At 43.4% G+C, this 17898-nt stretch overlaps 1 protein-coding gene across 2 annotated transcripts in view; it reads right to left on the bottom strand.

Annotated features, from left to right (window-relative positions):
• CLCN5 (chloride voltage-gated channel 5) overlaps positions 1 to 17898 on the bottom strand; it is a 281331-nt gene that overhangs the window by 115997 nt on the left and 147436 nt on the right. The window lies entirely within an intron of this gene.

The following is a 17898-nucleotide window of genomic DNA, read 5'->3' as shown; positions in this document are numbered from 1 at the left end:
AGTCTATTTTGTCTGAAATTAATATTGCTACTCCTTCTCCTTTTTGCTTATTGTTTGCTTGATATATTTTTTTCCATCCTTTGAGTTTTAGTTTGTTTGTGTCTCTAAGTCTAAGGTGTGTCTCTTGTAGGCAGCATATAGACGGATTGTGTTTCTTTATGCAGTCTGAGACTCTCTGTCTCTTTATTGGTGCATTTAGTCCATTTACATTCAGCGTAATTATAGATAAGTGTTTAGTGTTGTCATTTTGATGCCTTTTTATGTGTATTGTTGACAATTTCATTTTTCCACTTACTGTTTTGTGCTGAGACATTTTTCTTTGTAAATTGTGAGATCCTCATTTTCATAGTATTTGACTTTATGTTTGCTGCGTTGTTACGTTTTTCTTGGTTTTTATTTTGAGTTATGGAGTTGTTATACCTCTTTGTGGTTACCTTAATATTTACCCCTGTTTTTCTAAGTAAAAACCTAACTTGTGTTGTCCTATATCGCCTTGCATCCCTCTCCATATGGCAGTTCTATGCCACCTGTATTTAGTCCCTGTTTTTGATTATTGTGATCTTTTGCATATTGACTTCAATGATTCCCTGTTTTGAGCATTTTTTTTTAATTAATCTTAATTTGTTTTTGTGATTTCCCTATTTGAGTTGATATCAGGATGTTCTGTTCTGTGACCTTGTGTTGTGCTGGTATCTGATATTACTGGTTTTCTGACCAATTTCCTTTAGTATTTCTTGTAGCTTTGGTTTGGTTTTTGCAAATTCTCTAAGCTTGTGTTTATCTGTAAATAACTTAATTCGCCTTCATATTTCACAGAGAGTTTTGCTGGATATATGATCCTTGGCTGGCAGTTTTTCTCCTTCAGTGCTCTGTATATGTCACCCCTTTGCCTTCTTGCCTGCATGGTTTCTGCTGAGTAGTCTGAACTTATTCTTATTGATTCTCCCTTGAAGGAGACCTTTCTTTTCTCCCTGGCTGCTTTTAAAATTTTCTGTTTATCTTTGGTTTTGGCGAGTTTGATGATAATATGTCTTGGTGTTTTTCTTTTTGGATCAATCTTAAATGGGGTTCGATGAGCATCTTGGATAAATATCCTTTCGTCTTTCATGATGTCAGGGAAGTTTTCTGTCAGGAGATCTTCAACTACTCTCTCTGTGTTTTCTGTCCTCCCTCCCTGTTCTGGGACTCCAGTCACACACAAGTTATCCTTCTTGATAGAGTCCCACATGATTCTTAGGGTTTCTTCATTTTTTTTTAATTCTTTTATCTGATTTTTTTTCAGCTATGTTGGTGTTAATTCCCTGGTCCTCCAGATTTCCCACTCTGCATTCTAATTGCTCGAGTCTGCTCCTCTGACTTCCTATTGCGTTGTCTAATTCTGTAATTTTATTGCTAATCTTTTGGATTTCTACATGCTGTCTCTGTATGGATTCTTGCAACTTATTAATTTTTCCACTATGTTCTTGAATAATCTTTTTGAGTTCTTCAACTGTTTTATCAGTGCGTTCCTTGGCTTTTTCTGCAGTTTGCCTTATTTCGTTTCTGAGGTCATCCCTGATGTCTTGAAGCATTCTGTAAATTAGTTTTTTATAGTCTGCATCTGCCAATTGCAGGATTGTATCTTCATTTGGGAAAGATTTTGATTCTTTTGTTTGGGGGGTTGTAGAAGCTGTCATGGTCTGCTTCTTTATGTGGTTTGATATCGACTGCTGTCTGCGAGCCATCACTAAGATATTGTAGTGATTTATTCTATATTTGCTCACTGAGTCTTATCTTGTTTTGTTTTCTTTCAATATACGTGGATGGGCTACTAGATTGTGCTGTCTTTTTTGTTGTAGCCCTTGACTTACTTATGACCTATTACCAGCTGGTTTGGGCTGTTGCCAGATATATATGCCTGAGTCTATTCACTATTCTTGAGTAGAATCTGATTTTGGGTCATCAAGTGTGTGCTGCACCCTAACACCTATCCACCTCGAGAAGTAGTGGTGATAGTTGTGTGCACCAGATTCTATTAGCAGCTGGGGTTCACCCTTCAGGGGGGCAGGATGCTGACAGGCTTCCCCCAAGTGTCAGTGAGGTAGGTGTGTCTCTATTCCTAAAGCACCTTGGTGGGAGGGCTCTGCAGCTGTACCTTAGGCCCCCAGTGCAAGTACCTCTACAGATTGGTAGGTGTCACCCTCCTTAGACCCCTAAGGCAAGAGGCTACGTGGTCTGGGGGAGCTTCAGCCCTCAGTTCCCTGTTGTGGGTCAGTTAGGGCTCTGTTGAATAAGCAGAGATATCAGACCTGGGAAACTTGGTTTTCCAGTAAATCCGCTAAAAAAAATGTAGTCAGACCCCTATCAAAAATGCCTTTGCAATATAATAGCCCCCTTGTTCCCTGTAGGGATGAAAGCCCGAGATATGGATCATATATGCTTGGCTGGAGCTGGTTCTGTGTTTTTCGTCCAATTAAGAAAGGATTTTTGGTCCCTGGGTTTTTTGTGGTTGCTTCTCCCAGGCTGGAAGAATGGGTTAGGAAAAGACCAAAAAAAAAAAGGAAAAAGAAAAGCCATGCGGAGCCCATTCTCCCTCTGGCTCAGGAATTCCAATGTTAATGAAGCCGCCTGGGAAGCGGAGAGGAGGGTTCAGAAAAACAGGAGAGAGTAGCGCCCCGTAATATAGCCAAAGTTGCTTATCTTGCTTGGGATGACTATTTTATCTGAGATTCCAGAGGGGCGTGTCGCCTATGTGTGCTGGCTGTGTGGAGATTGTCCCCGAGGGTCTGGCCCGCTGAAGCCATGGTCAGATCCTCCGCTGCCAGTCCAAAGCCCAGAGTCAAGGTTCCCCTGCTGGGACGCTGCACTCCCAGCTCCAAAATCAGTCGCTGCCTCCAAGGGACTTCTCGTCCCGCCAGTCGCGTCGTTCTGCCGCCCTCGCGGATCAGCTGGTCCCCCTCCTGGGGTTAGTTCAGGGGAGTAGGGCTGCATCCCATGTTTGCGCCGTGACCGGATGCCCTGTGCCCAGTCCAAACCCCGGCGCCAAGGTTCCCCGGCTGGGACACTGCACTCCTGGCTCCAAAACCAGTCACTGCCTCCCGGGGACTTCTCCTCCCACCAGCCGTGTGGCCGTGCCGCCCGCATGCAATGGCTGGGCCCCCTCCCGGGGTTTGTTCAGGGCAGTAGGGCTGCGCCCCGTGTTTGCGCCGTGACCAGATGCCGCGTTCAGCTCCCCTGCGCCGAGTCCAAAGCCCTGTGCCAAGGTTCCCCAGCTGGGACGCTGCATTCCCGGCTCCAAAACCAGTCACTGCCTCCCGGTGCTTCTCCTCCCGGCAGCCTCGTCGCTGCGCCGCCCGCACGGACCGGCTGTGACCCCTCCCGAGGTCAGTTCAGCGGGCTCAGGCTGCTCCCCATGTTTGCGCCATCACAAGATATCATGTTCAGCTCCCCTGCGCCCAGTGCTAAGCCCGGCGCCAAGGTTACCTGACTGGGACTCTGGCTCCAGGCTCCGAAAACAGTCGCTGCTTCCCCGTAGTTGTTCGTTCTCTGTCTCTGTCACTAAGGTCAACTCTTTAAATCTGTGTTTGTTGTTCAGGGTTAGTAAATTGTCGTGTATGCGATCGATTCACTTGTTTTTCTGAGGCTTTGTTCAAGAGGGATCCGAGGTAGCGTCTACCTAGTCAGCCATCTTGGCCCCCTCTTCAGGACTATTTCTTTTTAAAAACATAATCACAATACCATTATCACATTTAAAAATAATTCAAAATAATTCCTTAATATCAGCAATATCTATTGTTCAAACTTCCAGTTTTCTCAAAAATATCATACGTTAGGATTCAAATAAGGTCCGTGTATTGCAGTTGGTTCACAGATATCTTAAATCTCTTTGAATTTTAACTTCCCTCTCCATCTATATTTTTTTCTTTCCTTGTAATTTATTTGTTGGAAGAAACTGGGCCATTTGTCCACAAATGTGTAACAGCTCTCCTCATTTTCTTCTGAGTTCTCACCAAAATTGTCTTTGATGTCCATAATTCTACCAACAGTCTCTTCAGGATAATCTAGGACTTTTTTTACTATTAGGCACTTTAAAACTCTTCCAGCCTCTATCCATTCATACTTTCAAAACCTCTTCCACATTTTAGGTATCTGTTAGAGCCGCACCCCACTCTCTTCGTACCAAATTCTGTCTTACTTATTTAGTGCTGATGTAAGAGAAATATCACAAGTGGATGGGTTTAACAAACAGAAATTTATTCTCTCATATTTTAGGAGGCTAGAAGTCCAAATTCACGGTGCCAGCTCCAGGGGAAGGCTTTCTCTTTCTGTCAGCTCTGGGGGAAGATCTTTGTCATCAATCTACCTCTGTCCTAGGAGCTTCTCAGTGCATGGTCGTCAGGTCTAAAGGATGAGCTGCCCTCCTGGCACTGCTTTCGTGGTGGTATGAGGTCCCCACATCTCTCTGCTTGCTTCTCTCTTCTATATCTCAAAAGAGACTGACTAATCTTGTAGATTGAGTCCTGACTCATTAACATAACTGCCTCTAATTCTACCTCCTCAATAACATCGTAGAGGTAGAATTTACAACACATAGGAAAACTACATCAGATGACAAAACAGTGGACAGTTACACAACACTGGGAATCATGGCCTAGCCAAATTGACATACATTTTGGGTGAACACAATTCAATCCATAACAAAGGAATATATAAAATTTGAGAAAAATAAGAGTAAGGCTGAGCAGTAACCAAAATGGGATTTAGGGTAAAGCAAAAATTAGGAGCAGATATTAAATAACCTCTTTTATGCAGGATATATTGGAAGATATTGAAAGAGAAGAAAGACCAAGAGTCAGAATTTATACATCCTAACTGTTTAACGGAAACCCTGGTGGCATAGTAGTTAAGTGCTGTGGCTGCTAACCAAAAGTTCAGCAGTTCGAATCCACCAGGCGCTCCTTGGAAACTCTATGGAGCAGTTCTACTCTGTCCTGTAGGGTCACTATGAGTCGGAATCGACTCCACGGCAAGAGGTTTGGTCGGTTTGTTTGTTTTTTAACTGTTTAAGAACTTGAGAAAGAAGACTGAAATGCTGTGTGTCTGTCTCTCTCCACTATTTAGAATACTTCATACGCTGAGCTGAAAATCATGAATTTTACTGGGCAGTGGGAAAAACACTAAGAAAGACAGGAAGGAATGAACAGATCCACCTAGCTGAAGCAGACACTAATTATTGGAGAATAATGCAAGTTAACCCTGGCACACACCCCTTGTTCTGTCCGAACAACCACCTCTTGATCTATATAAAGGTTCCTCATGAGCACAATTAAGTGTTCTGGAATTCCCATTCTTCGCAATGTTACCCATAATTTGTTATGATCCACACAGACTTTGCATAGTCAATAAAACACAGGTAAACATCCTTCTGGTATTCTCTGCTTTCAGCCAGGATCCATCTGAAATCAGCAATGATATCCCTGGTTTCAAACCCTCCTCTGAAACCGGCCTGAATTTCTGGCAGTTCCCTGTGGATATACTGCTGCAGCCATTTTTGAATGATCTTCAGCAAAATTTTGCTTGCGTGTGATATTAATGATATTGTTCTATAATTTCCACATTCGGTTGGATCACCTTTCTTGGGAATCGGCATAAATATGGATCTCTTCCAGTCAGTTGGCCAGGAAGCTGTCTTCCATATTTCTTGGCATAGACTAGTGAGCACCTCCACTGCTACATCTGTTTGTTGAAACATCTCAATTGATATTCCATCAATTCCTGGAGCCTTGTTTTTCGCCAATGCCTTCAGGGCAGCTCGGACTTCTTCCTTCAGTACCATTGGTTCCTGATCATATGCTACTTCTTGAAATGGTTGAACATCGACTAATTCTTTTTGGTATAATGACTGTGTATTCCTTCCATCTTCTTTTGATGCTTCCTGCGTCATTTACTATTTTCCCCATAGAATCCTTCACTATTGCAACTCGAGGCTTGAATTTTTTCTTCAGTTCTTTCAGCTTGAGAAACGCCGAGTGTGTTCTTCCCTTTTGGTTTTCCATCTCCAGCTCTTTGCACATGTCATTATAATACTTTATTTTGTCTTCTCGAGCTGCCCTTTGAAATCTTCTGTTCAGTTCTTTTACTTCATCAATTCTTCCTTTTGCTTTAGCTGCTTGACGTTCGAGAGCAAGTTGCAGAGTCTCCTCTGACATCCATCTTGGTCTTTTCTTTCTTTCCTGTCTTTTCAATAACCTCTTGCTTTCTTCATGGATGATGTCCTTGATGTCATTCCACAACTCGTCCGGTCTTCAGTCATCAGTGTCCAATGCATCAAATCTATTCTTCAGATGGTCTTTAAATTCAGGTAGGATATACTCAAGGTCATATTTTGGCTCTCGTGGACTTGCTCTGATTTTCTTCAGTTTCAGCTTGAACTTGCATGTGAGCAATTGATGGTCTATTCCACAGTCGGCCCCTGGTGTTGTTCTGACTGATGATATTGAGCTTTTCCATCATCTCTTTCCACAGATGTAGTCAATTTGATTTCTGTGTGTTCCATCTGGCGAGGTCCATGTGTACAGTCGCTGTTTATGTTGGTGAAAGAAGGTATTTGCAGTGAAGGAGTCGTCGGTCTTGCAAAATTCTATCATTTGATCTCTACCGTTGTTTCTATCACCAAGGGCATATTTTCCAACTACTGATCCTTCTTCTTTGTTTCCAACTTTCACATTAAAATTGCCAGTAATTATCAATGCATCTTGAGTGCATGTTCGATCAATTTCAGACTGCAGCAGCTGATAAAAAGCTTCTATTTCTTCATCTTTGGCCCTAGTGGTTGGTACTTAAATTTGAATAATAGTCGTATTAACCGGTCTTCCTTGTAGGCAGCTGGACTCTATGAAGAAGAACGGGGCATCAGGATTGGAGGAAGACTCATTAACAACCTGCATTATGCAGATGACACAACCTTGCTTGCTGCAGGTGAAGAGGACTTGAAGCACTTACTAATGAAGATCAAAGACCACAGCCTTCAGTATGGATTGCACCTCAACATAAAGAAAACAAAAATCCCCACAACTGGACCAATGAGCAACATCATGATAAATGGAGAAAAGATTGAAATTGTCAGGGATTTCATTTTACTTGGATCCACAATCCACAGCCATGGAAGCAGCAGTCAAGAAATCAAAAGAGGCATTGCATTGGGTAAATCTGCTGCAGAGGACCTCTTCAAAGTGTTGAAGAGCAAAGATGTCACCTTGAAGACTAAGGTGCACCTGACCCAAGTCATGATATTTTCAGTCGCATCATATGCATGTGAAAGCTTGACAATGAATAAGGAAGACCGAAGAAGAATTGATGCCTTTGAATTGTGGTGGTGGTGAAGAATATTGAATATACCACGGACTGCCAGAAGAATGAATAAATCTGTCTTGGAAGAAGTACAACCAGAATGCTCCTTAGAAGCAAGGATGGGGAGACTGCGTCTTACGTACTTTGGACATGTTGTTAGGAGGGATCAGTCCCTGCAGAAGGACATCATGCTTGGCAGAGTACAGGGTCAGCGGAAAAGAGGAAGACTCTCAACGAGGTGGATTGACACATAGGCTGCAACAATGGGCTCAAGCATAACAACGATTGTAAGGATGGCACAGGACCAGGCAGTGTTTCGTTCTGTTGTGCATGGGGGCGCTATGAGTCAGAACCGATTCGATGGCACCTAACAACAATAACAACTGCAAGTTAAAGTAGGAAAAGTGGTCTGAGGCTAGACTAGGGGCAGGATAGAGATGCTAGGCTACATCTGAATTCTCCAAACCTCCCCCTCCTTTTCTCTTAAAAATTCATCTCAGATAGCTTATTGGATTGTCCCCTCACTTCCAGAAGACAAAATGCGCTGCTGATAAGCAATTTTGAACTCTGGGATAAAACTCTTCTGCCTCTTTCTACACCCAAACCTAAAGTTAAAAAGTGGATGGGAGAAATTGGAACCCTCACACATTGTTGGTGGGAAGTTAAACATAGAATTACCATATGATCCAGCAATTCCACTCCTAGGTATATACTCAAAAGATTTGAAAGCACAGTCTCAAACAGATACTTGTACACAAATGTTCATTGCAGCATTATTCACAATAGTCAAAAGGTGGAAACAATCCAAGTTTCCATCAACAGATGAGTGGTTAAACAAAAGGTGGTATATACATACAATGGAATATTATTCATCCATAAAATAGGATAAAGTACTGATAGATATGCTTCGATGTGGATGAACCTTGAAAAATCATAACCTTGAAATAAGTCAGACACAAAAGTACAAATATTATATGATTCCATTTATATGTTGCTGTTCTTAGCTGTCGTTGAGTCAACTCCGACTCATGATGACTCTGTGTACAACAAAAAGAAACACTGCCTGGTCCTGTGCCATCTTCACTATCATTGGTATGATCAAGTCCATTACTGTGGCCACTGGTGTATTTTGAGTGCCTTCCAGCCTATATTGGACAATATTCTGTTGTGATCCATAGGGTTTTCATTGGCTAATTTGTGGTAGTAGATCATCAGGCCTTTCTTCCTAGTCTGTATTACTCTGGAAGCTCCGCTGAAACTTGTCCACCATGGGTGACCCTGCTGGTATTTGAAATACTGGTGGCATAGCCTGCAACATCATAACAACGTGCAAACCACCATAATAAGATAAACTGACAGATAGATGGCAGCCATTTATATGAAATATCTAGAAGAGACAAATTCATAGAGACAAAGTAGATTGGAGATTACCAAGGGCTGGGGAGGGGGAAAGTAGAATGTAGCATTTTACTTAATAGGTACAGAGTTTCTGTTTGGGGTGATAAAAAATTTTGGAAAACAATAGTGGTAATGGTTGTACAACATTGTGAATGTAATTAATGCCACCGAATTGTACGTTTAAAATGATTAAAAATAGCAAATTTATGTTAATTTTATTGTGGTAAAATATATATAACATATACACACAAAAGTATATGGGGTACATACTAAGAGTTTCTAAGAAACTCCAATACGTGCCTAGTAGACCAAACACCCACAGCTGTCTATTATGTTTGCCTATCTATTTCTAACAACCAGCATAATGGACAGCACATACTAAGTGCTCCCCAAATAACTGCTGAAGAAATCACTGAGTCCGAGGGAACTGACATAAAGATGGACAGTTCTCCTATATGATAACAATGAACATTTTCCTTAGATCCATGAATATAGACGATGCATTTAGAAAGCATGGCACCTGTATGTAATGAATATGAACGAAGGAGCAGATCAGAAGGCTCAGGTACTAGAACAATGTGTGTATACAAACACAAGCATCTCCACTGCCTGTGATGAGAAGGCTCACACTAGGCACAAGTGCATGTATGCCTAACAGGTAGTGAGGAAATCTACCCTTCTAGATGCTTCCAAAAGTCTCCAAAAAAGAAAGTGTATCTTTCTGTGCATGGGGAGGAATGGTCTCATTTCCTTGCACATTGAATATACAGACACAATAATAATAAAGATGTTTATTCTTACACAAGTCCACTACATCCCCCACACCCAGAAGACAAATATCTATCAACGAAATAAGTGAACGCATGGGAGAGAAGAGTAATCTAAGGGCACTCTGCACTTCTCTATAGTAGGCAAGATCCACTAGTGAGTACATCCAGTCCTTCTACATAGGCAAGGCCCCCTTTCTTTGAATTCTTGACCAGAGACAATAGTTGAAACAGCACTCACACCTGTGTAGAAAGGAAGTGAGTAAGGAAACAGACCAGAAAGCTCTGGTTCCTGCCCACCACCCTGTGTGTGGAAGGCAGGAAGGGAACAGAGAAAACTCACACTTCAGCACTCGGGGCACCTGAGCATGTAGACATTGTGTTAATAAGGACATTTTTATTCTAGTACACAGAGAAGTCCACCCAACAGAAAGCCTGCCATTCCTAACAATCCTGTTCTCAACACCCACCAGACACTCAAAAAATATTACTAGGAAGAAAGGAAGAAGGGAGAGGTGATGCACAGACTCTCTGTCCTTCTTGATGCAGCTGAGCTCACCCTCTCTGAATCCTTGCCTAGGTGCATTGCATTGAGACAGCACTAGCACCCAGATAGCAAGGATTAGAGAGAGGGAGCAGGGTAGAAGACTCAAGCACCTGCAGTTCTCCATGTGGAGGTTTCTCTGTTACATAGGTCTGTGGTGAAAGCAGGAATAAGAAGTCTTGCACTTTGTGTGTGTTGGGAGAGGGTGTTAGTAAGAAGTTCCATTCTGTCACCCTCCAAAACTCACTAGATGCAGGGATACTGACAAGAAGCCCATTCTCCTATACATATTCTTTGGGGGCAGGGACCACCAAATCCATCTTATGAACTACCCATATGTCCACTGCCCAATACAGTGTCAGCACATAGTAAGTGCTCGATAAATACTGTGGACAGAAGGGAAAGAGGAGGGGAAGGCAGGAGGGAGAGATAATTCAGTTGTTTTGTCCTTCTATATGCAGCAAAGGCCCCCTGAGCAGGTGTGCTGCATCAAGATAGCACTCACATCTAGGTCACAAAGATAAAACAGGGGCAGCAGAAGGCTCAGGATGTGCATACCACATGCATGAGCATGGGTACCCACGTCCATGAGGGGATAAAGAGAAGCTGGATTTCTGGCACCCTGAGCCCATATATCCCATATATTGTGGTTATGAGGAAGCTGATTCTTCATGAGCCCATTAGAAAGTAAGGCTGGCATCCCTGACCAATTTATTCACTGCTGGCATCCTTAAACAGCAGGAACTCAGTAAATGTGTTAAAGAGATGGATGAATGAATTGATGAATGAATGGATGAACAAAGAAGTACACACACAAAAGACAAAAAGCAAGCAAAGAGAACTGCTGTACACGTTCTGTCCTACACGAAGACAAGGATCACAATCTCACATCTCTGCACAATCTCACTGTACCAAAAAGACAGACTCATGCCTAGGTTGAAAGGACAAATGAAAAAAAAGGACAAATGAAGGGGAGGAGAAATTAAGGTCCAGGAACTTGCACATCACACATCTATCTGAGTGTGTGTCTAACAAGGAAGTTCACACCCTGAAAATAAGTGTAGATAATAAGAAGGTCCCTCTCCTGCCTTTAAGATGTGTATAAAAATGTGTCTATATTTACACGTGTGTGTGCATGCATGGAGCATGGGTATGCACAGAGTAATGAGAATGCTCAATTCCTGGCACACCCTGCATGCCTGTTTTCTAGCTTGGAAAGTTCATTCACTATATACCTCCACTAGGCTTAAGTCCTATAGAGACACTGTTTCTTATTCAGCAGGATAATCCCAGGACAGTGCATGGCACATAAAAAGTGATCCATAAATATGTGCCGATTTAATGGTTGGATATAAATGTGTTCAGCAGAAGGTTCACGACGTCAAGGCTCGTCCTCCTGTAATCCATGCACACAGGAGGTGTTTTGAGAAATCACAACTCCGATATGCAATGGGTATGGGAGAAGGAGCAGTTCGTTCTTCTGCACAGTTCTTCTGCACATTGTGTGTGTGTGTGTGTATGTGAGAGAGAGAGAAATGTTAAGTGTATGCCCTGAAGAAGTAATGATAAGGCTTTTCCCTAATACAGTCTTTGTTGTGTGTTCACTTAACCTGTGCTCAGGGGCAGGGGCAGATTAACCGGTAAGCAATATATGCACCTGCACAGGTTTTACAGTAAGCAAGGTAGCACAGGCTTATTTGTGCTTACTTACTAATCTGTACTGCACAATTTTACCTGTTTTTCACCACATCTTTGTGAATGCCAGCCATACCTAGAAGCAGAATCTTTGATGTGGTGAAACCCAGGTGAAATACACTACAGATTAGTAAATAAACACAAGGAAGCCCGTACTTACCTTGCTTATTAGGTAACCTGTTCCTGCTCAGGGGTGGATTATCCAATACGCAAGGTAAACATAGTGCTTACCAGATCATCTGTAGTGAAAAATTTCACATTTTTCACCACATCAAAGATTCTGCTTCTAGGTATGGCTGGCATCTGTCTCTCTCCCAACCCACAGCACCTTGTTACCGAATCAAAGCCTCTTTTCATATTTACAGTCCCTGACAGGGTTTGATGACCCGCTAAGCAAGGTAAGCCTGAGTTTTCTTGTGCTTACTTACTAGTCTTACTTACTAATCTGTAGTGAACAGCAACGCCATGCTTACCTTGCCTATTGGATAATCAGCCCCTGTCTAGCCTCACCAAGTATGTGGTTATGAAAGAGGTAGGAGAGAGAGAGTAATGAGATGTACTTCTTGTCACAGTCTGCAAGCAAGGGAAATATACATGAGGAATGGGGAAGCTCATTCTATTCCATTCCCTATAAACCGGGGCTTCAAACTGGTTCATTCTGGTTCAAACCCCTGCTGAGAATTTGCATTTCTAACAAGGTCCCAGGCAATGCTAATGCTGCTGGTTAGGGACCAATTCAGACAACCACTAGTAGAGCAGTGGTTCCCAAAATTTATGATACATAAGAATCACCTGGACACATTATAGCCAAACAATGGACAGGCGTATAAAGCAAAAAATTTAACACCGGAGAGGAATGTGCACCTCAGAACAATCAACTATACGAGACCAAAAGGGCACCATTTGCCCAAGAGCAAAGTTCAGAAGGCAGGTAGGGGCAGGAAAGATGAGCAAATGGAAACAGGGAACCCAGGAAGGGAGGAGACTGCTGGCACATTGAGGGCATTGCACCAATGTCAGAAAACAAGCTGTGTATAAATTGTTGGCTAGGAAACAAATTTACTCTGTAAACCTTCACCTAAATCACAATAAAGTGGTACCAAAAAAAAAATCACCTGGGGATCTTGTTAAACTGTAGATTCTGATTCAGTATATCTGGAGTGGAAATGCAAATCATCAACAGGGGTCCATTGAGGTCTGAGGCCTCATCTGACTTGCTCATCATTGTGTCCCTGGCACTTAACTCTAAATCAGTGATTCTCAAACTTGAGCATGCAACAGAATCACCTGAAGGGCTTGCTGAAACACAGATTGCTGGGCCTCATCCCAGAGTTTCTGCTTCAGGTCAGGGGTGGAGCCTGAGAATTTGCATTTCTGGCAAGTTCCCAGGTGATATTCATGCTGCTGGCCCAGGGACCAGTTTGAGAACCCCTGCTCTAAATGGGGAAACGCTGGTGGCGTAGTGGTTAAGAACTACGGCTGCTAACCGTAAAGATCAGCAGTTCGAATCCACTAGGCACTCCTTGGAAACTCTATGGGGCAGTTCTACCCTGTCCTATATGGTTGCTATGAGTTGGAATTGACTTGACGGCAGTGGGTTTGGTTGGTTTGGCTCTATAAATGGACATTAAAGAAATGAAGGAGTTGGAGGGGGTAAGGACTTTTTTAAACATGGATGAGATTTACTCTCATTGAATTTTTGTACAAGAGTAACGGACTAGGACAGCATTTTACTCAATTACCAAGAATGAGAGAGAGGGAACTGAAGACTCAGGCATCTTCAAATTCTGTGAGTATACAAGAATCATCATTCTCCTGTTCACAGATGATTTGCCTATGATTGTACAAGGGTGAAGAGAAGTCTTTTCTGCATATGCATATGTGAGAGACAAGCAATAAATCAGGGCCACTTTCATTCAAGCTCTGGCTGTACGAGGGGCATGTAAGAAGTGCACTGTTTTGCACAATGGATATGGGACACAGGAAACTGTGAGGCTCATTATCCTACACATACCATGGAGGCAGCTCTGTGTACAGGGGGACACACCTTGTGTTTCTATATCTGAGTGCTACGTGTATATGTATATGTGTGTGTGTGTGTGAGAGAGAGAGAGAGAGAGAGAAAGGCAGAGAGAGTTGAGGTAATGGGAATGCTCACTCCCTGGCATATGTATGCACGAATAATGAATAATAATTTCATTCTCTGAAATGTGCCCACTAGTCATGAGGACAGGGTCTGCATCTGTCTTCTTAACCACATCTCTCCAGGACCAGCAGATGACATGGGCCCCATTCATACTTGTTGAGAATATGAATGAAAGAATGGGCATGGGGATATACAGATGCTCTGCACTCTATGCAGAAGCAGCTCAGTCTTGGAATGCTTGCCCATGTGCACTGCATTGAGACAGCACCCACACCCAGGTACTAAGGATTAGAGAAGGGGAGAAGGACTGAAGGCTCAGGCTCTGTCTGTGTGTGTGTGTGTGTGTGTGTGTGTGTCTGTGTGTCTGCATGTGTGTCTGTCTGTGTGTACACACACGAGGAAGGCTCTCTTTCTGCATAGTGTCCACATGTAATTGTGCAGACAGATTAGGAAAAGGAGCTCTTCCACACACAGGTGGTGACAGCAGCAGTAAGAAGCCTTCCCTCATTCAGTCACTATCTATGGCAGGATTAAGAAAGCTCACTGGTCTGAATGCTGGGGATAGGAGCAGGAGAGCAGGATAGGCTCCATCTCCCCTCCCCCTCCGCCGTAAGTAGAATTCTGTGCATGCAGATACATGTCTCTGGGTTTGGTTTTTACTTTATGGGGTGTGGGGGAGGTGTTAAGAAATCTCACTGTAGCATAACCTACATATGTTCATGTATGTATAACAAGGAACATACAGATCTGCATTCTTTTAAATAGCTGCCTGTTATTCCACAACATTCATGTATCATAGTGTGTTTATTAGTTTTCTACCAGAAATGTAATCTCCAAAAAGGTAGTGACCTTGTCCACTTTGATCCTTGCTACATCTTTTGTGACCAACATAGTGTCTGGCATCTAGTAGACACTTGAATATTTGTGGAAGGAAGGGAAAGAAGGAGAGAGAGCTGACGTACAGGAGCTCCTGTCCTTTCAAATGTAGACAAGGCTCCTTTGCTCTGAATCTTTGAACAGGGGCAGGGAATCAAGACAGCACTTGTACCTAGGTTGAAACAATATGGGTGATGGAGCAGGTCAGAGGGCTTAGATACCTGCACACTCTGTGGGTCTGGGACTATGTGTGTAACCAGACAGGCTCCTCTCCTGCACACAGTGCATTTATGTGGGATTGTACTGAGGTTTAGAAGATTCCCTGACACACATCTGTGTGAGACCAGGATGTGTGTGTGGGGCGGGGAGGGGTGGCATGTAAAGTCCCAGTCTGTGGCTCACCTACTCTCAGGACATGCAAGCATAATGAATGAGAAGGAAGTCCATTCTCCTCCCTGGACTGTAAGCTCCATGAGGGTAGGGACCAAATGTGTTTCATTCTTTTGTGTGCCAACTGCCGAGCACAGCACCTGGAATAGATACTCAATAGATATTTGTAGAAAGATTGGAAGGAGAGGAGAGTATAAAGGTGCTCTGTCCTATGTGAAGATGAAGCTCTCACTCTCTAAATCTTTGCCTAAGTGTACTGCATTCAGAAAGCACTCTCACCCAGTAACAAGGGTTACTAGAACAGAAGATCTCAGGTACCTGTACATGTGTTTAACAAGGCTCATTGTCCTTGCCCAGTCAATTTACCTAGGATTGAACTGAAGAGAAGGTTCTTCTACATGTATCACTGTGAGAGCAAGAACAAGAAGTCTCCCACTTGTGTGTGAATTGAAGGGCGTTGGATAAGAAGCCCATTATGTGGCCCACTCACCCTCAGTACATGCAGGAGAGATGGATGACGACCAAGTCTATACTCCTCCCTGGATTGTAAGATCCTGGAGGGCAGGAGCCAAGTCTGTCTTGTTCACTCCTACATACCAAATGCCCAGCACAATGCCCAATAAATGCTATTTGTGGAAAATAATTAATGAGGGACAGAAGGCAGGCATGCAGGCAAGCAGAAAGCAGATGAGAGAGGTGATCCTCTGTCATTTTCTACTCAGAGGCAGCTTACCGGCTCAAAATCATTGCTCAGGTGCACTATATTGCAACAACACCCGCATCCAGGAGCTAAGGATTAGGGACGTGAGCAGAGCAGAAAGCTCAGGCACCTGCACACTGTGCATACTTGCAGAGTTAACTCTCATGTTCCTATTCCTGCAAAGCATCAACATGTGTATTTAATAAGACCGATGCACCTACTCAGGGCGTGTGCATATATTCATCCCTATGCACAATGTCACATGGACACTCTCCTATAGAACCTCTCAATCTGAATCTGTAATGGGAATAATATTTTCAGATCATACTTGAGAGTCTGTATGTGTTGGGGGAGTAACAAGACTGGGGCAATCTGTGTATGTGGGCACACATGACCATGTACATGTGGGAGGATGGTACAATAAACAGGGCATACTTTATTCCCCTCCACTGCTCTGCTAGACTATAAACTCCTCGAGAATAAGGACTGCTTGTGTGAGTCTCACCATCTTTACATGTTTCCCCAGCACAGTTTCTGACACAAAGTAAGCCAAGAAAAAAGAGAAAGCCTACACTCTGACATAGATGTATGCCTACCCACTGTGAATGATGAAGTCCATTCTCTATCAGTGTCCTCTATAGGACCCAGGGGCCAGGACTCTGGGCCAGGAACTTTGTCGATCTTAGTCACCACTGTATTGCTAACACCACAGAGCCCTGGTGGCATAGTGGTTAAAGTGCTCACCTGCTAACCAAAAGGTCAGCAGTTTGAACCTACCATCTACTCCACAGGAGAAAGATGTGGCAGTATGCTTCCCTAAAGGTTTATAGCCTTGGAAACCCTATGGGACAGTTCTACTCTGTCCCACGAGGTCGCTGAGAGTCAAAATCAACTCAACGGCAATGTGATGATATTGCTAATACCCAGCACAGGGCCTGGCACCTAGTAGTGAACTCAAATATCTGAAAGAAGGTGGGAAGAAGGAACAGTTGATGTACAGGTACTCTGTCCTTATACATGCAGACAAGGCTCAGCCTCTTTGAATCCTTGAACAGGTGTGTTGCACTGAAACATCACTCACACCTAGGTTCCAAGGATTAGAGAGGGGGTGCAAACAAGAAGGCTCAGACACCTGCCGTTCCTCTGTGTGTGTGTGTGTTTGTGTGTGTGTATGTGTGCATCTATAACCAAGAGTCTTGTTCTCATGTATAGTGTTATTTATGAGTGATTGTACAAAGGAAGAGAATGTTCTCTCCTGCCTAGTTCTGTGTGAGATCAGAAATTAAAAGCTTCATGCTTCTTGTGTGGGTATTTGTGGGTGACAGTGATAATAAGAAATCTACTCTGAGGCCCACCCACTCTCAGGGCAGGTAGGTGTAACGGCTGATGAGAAATTCTATTCTTCTCCCTCAAACGTAAGCTCCATGAGGGCAGGAACCAGGCATGTCTTGGCTACTACCATATGCTCATTGCTCAACAAAGTATTGCATATAGAAGAGGCAATCAATAAATATTTATGGGAGGCAGGGCCAAGATGGCAGAGTAGTCAGATGCTTCCTGTGGTCCCTCTTACAACAAAGACCTGAAAGAACAAGTGAATCAATCATATATGACAATCAAGGAGCCCAGAACATCAAAGGCAAAGTTGAGGAATTGGACTGAGTGGCAGGGGGAGGGAGAGATGATTCAGAAGCAGTGAAGAGTTCCCAGACCTGACCCAGTGGGAACCAGCACCCCACAGGCCAGATCTGCTGGCGCAAACACAGTGAGACAAGCGGTGGCATTTGGGATGCATTTTCCACATCAGGAGAGATCGAGCAGAGGAGAGTCTACTCACACCTTCAGAATCAGCAAAAAGCAGCGCTCTAGGCAAAAGATAAGTACATGCGTGTAATCTACCACGCAGACCAACAAACACCCTTTGGGGAAAAAACTCTCCCATTTACCTGACCCCTCCCCACTCTGCGCCAGGTGCTGAGATGGCTTCAGTAATAGCAGCTTTCCCTGGGCTGGAAGTAGGATGTGTCACGCACCCTGAGCCATTCTCCCAGCA

Source organism: Loxodonta africana, chromosome X (assembly GCF_030014295.1).
Source record: "Loxodonta africana isolate mLoxAfr1 chromosome X, mLoxAfr1.hap2, whole genome shotgun sequence".
NCBI classification, from domain to species: domain Eukaryota; kingdom Metazoa; phylum Chordata; class Mammalia; order Proboscidea; family Elephantidae; genus Loxodonta; species Loxodonta africana.
Note: the sequence above shows the minus strand (reverse complement) of the source record. Positions and strands in the feature narration are given on the sequence as shown.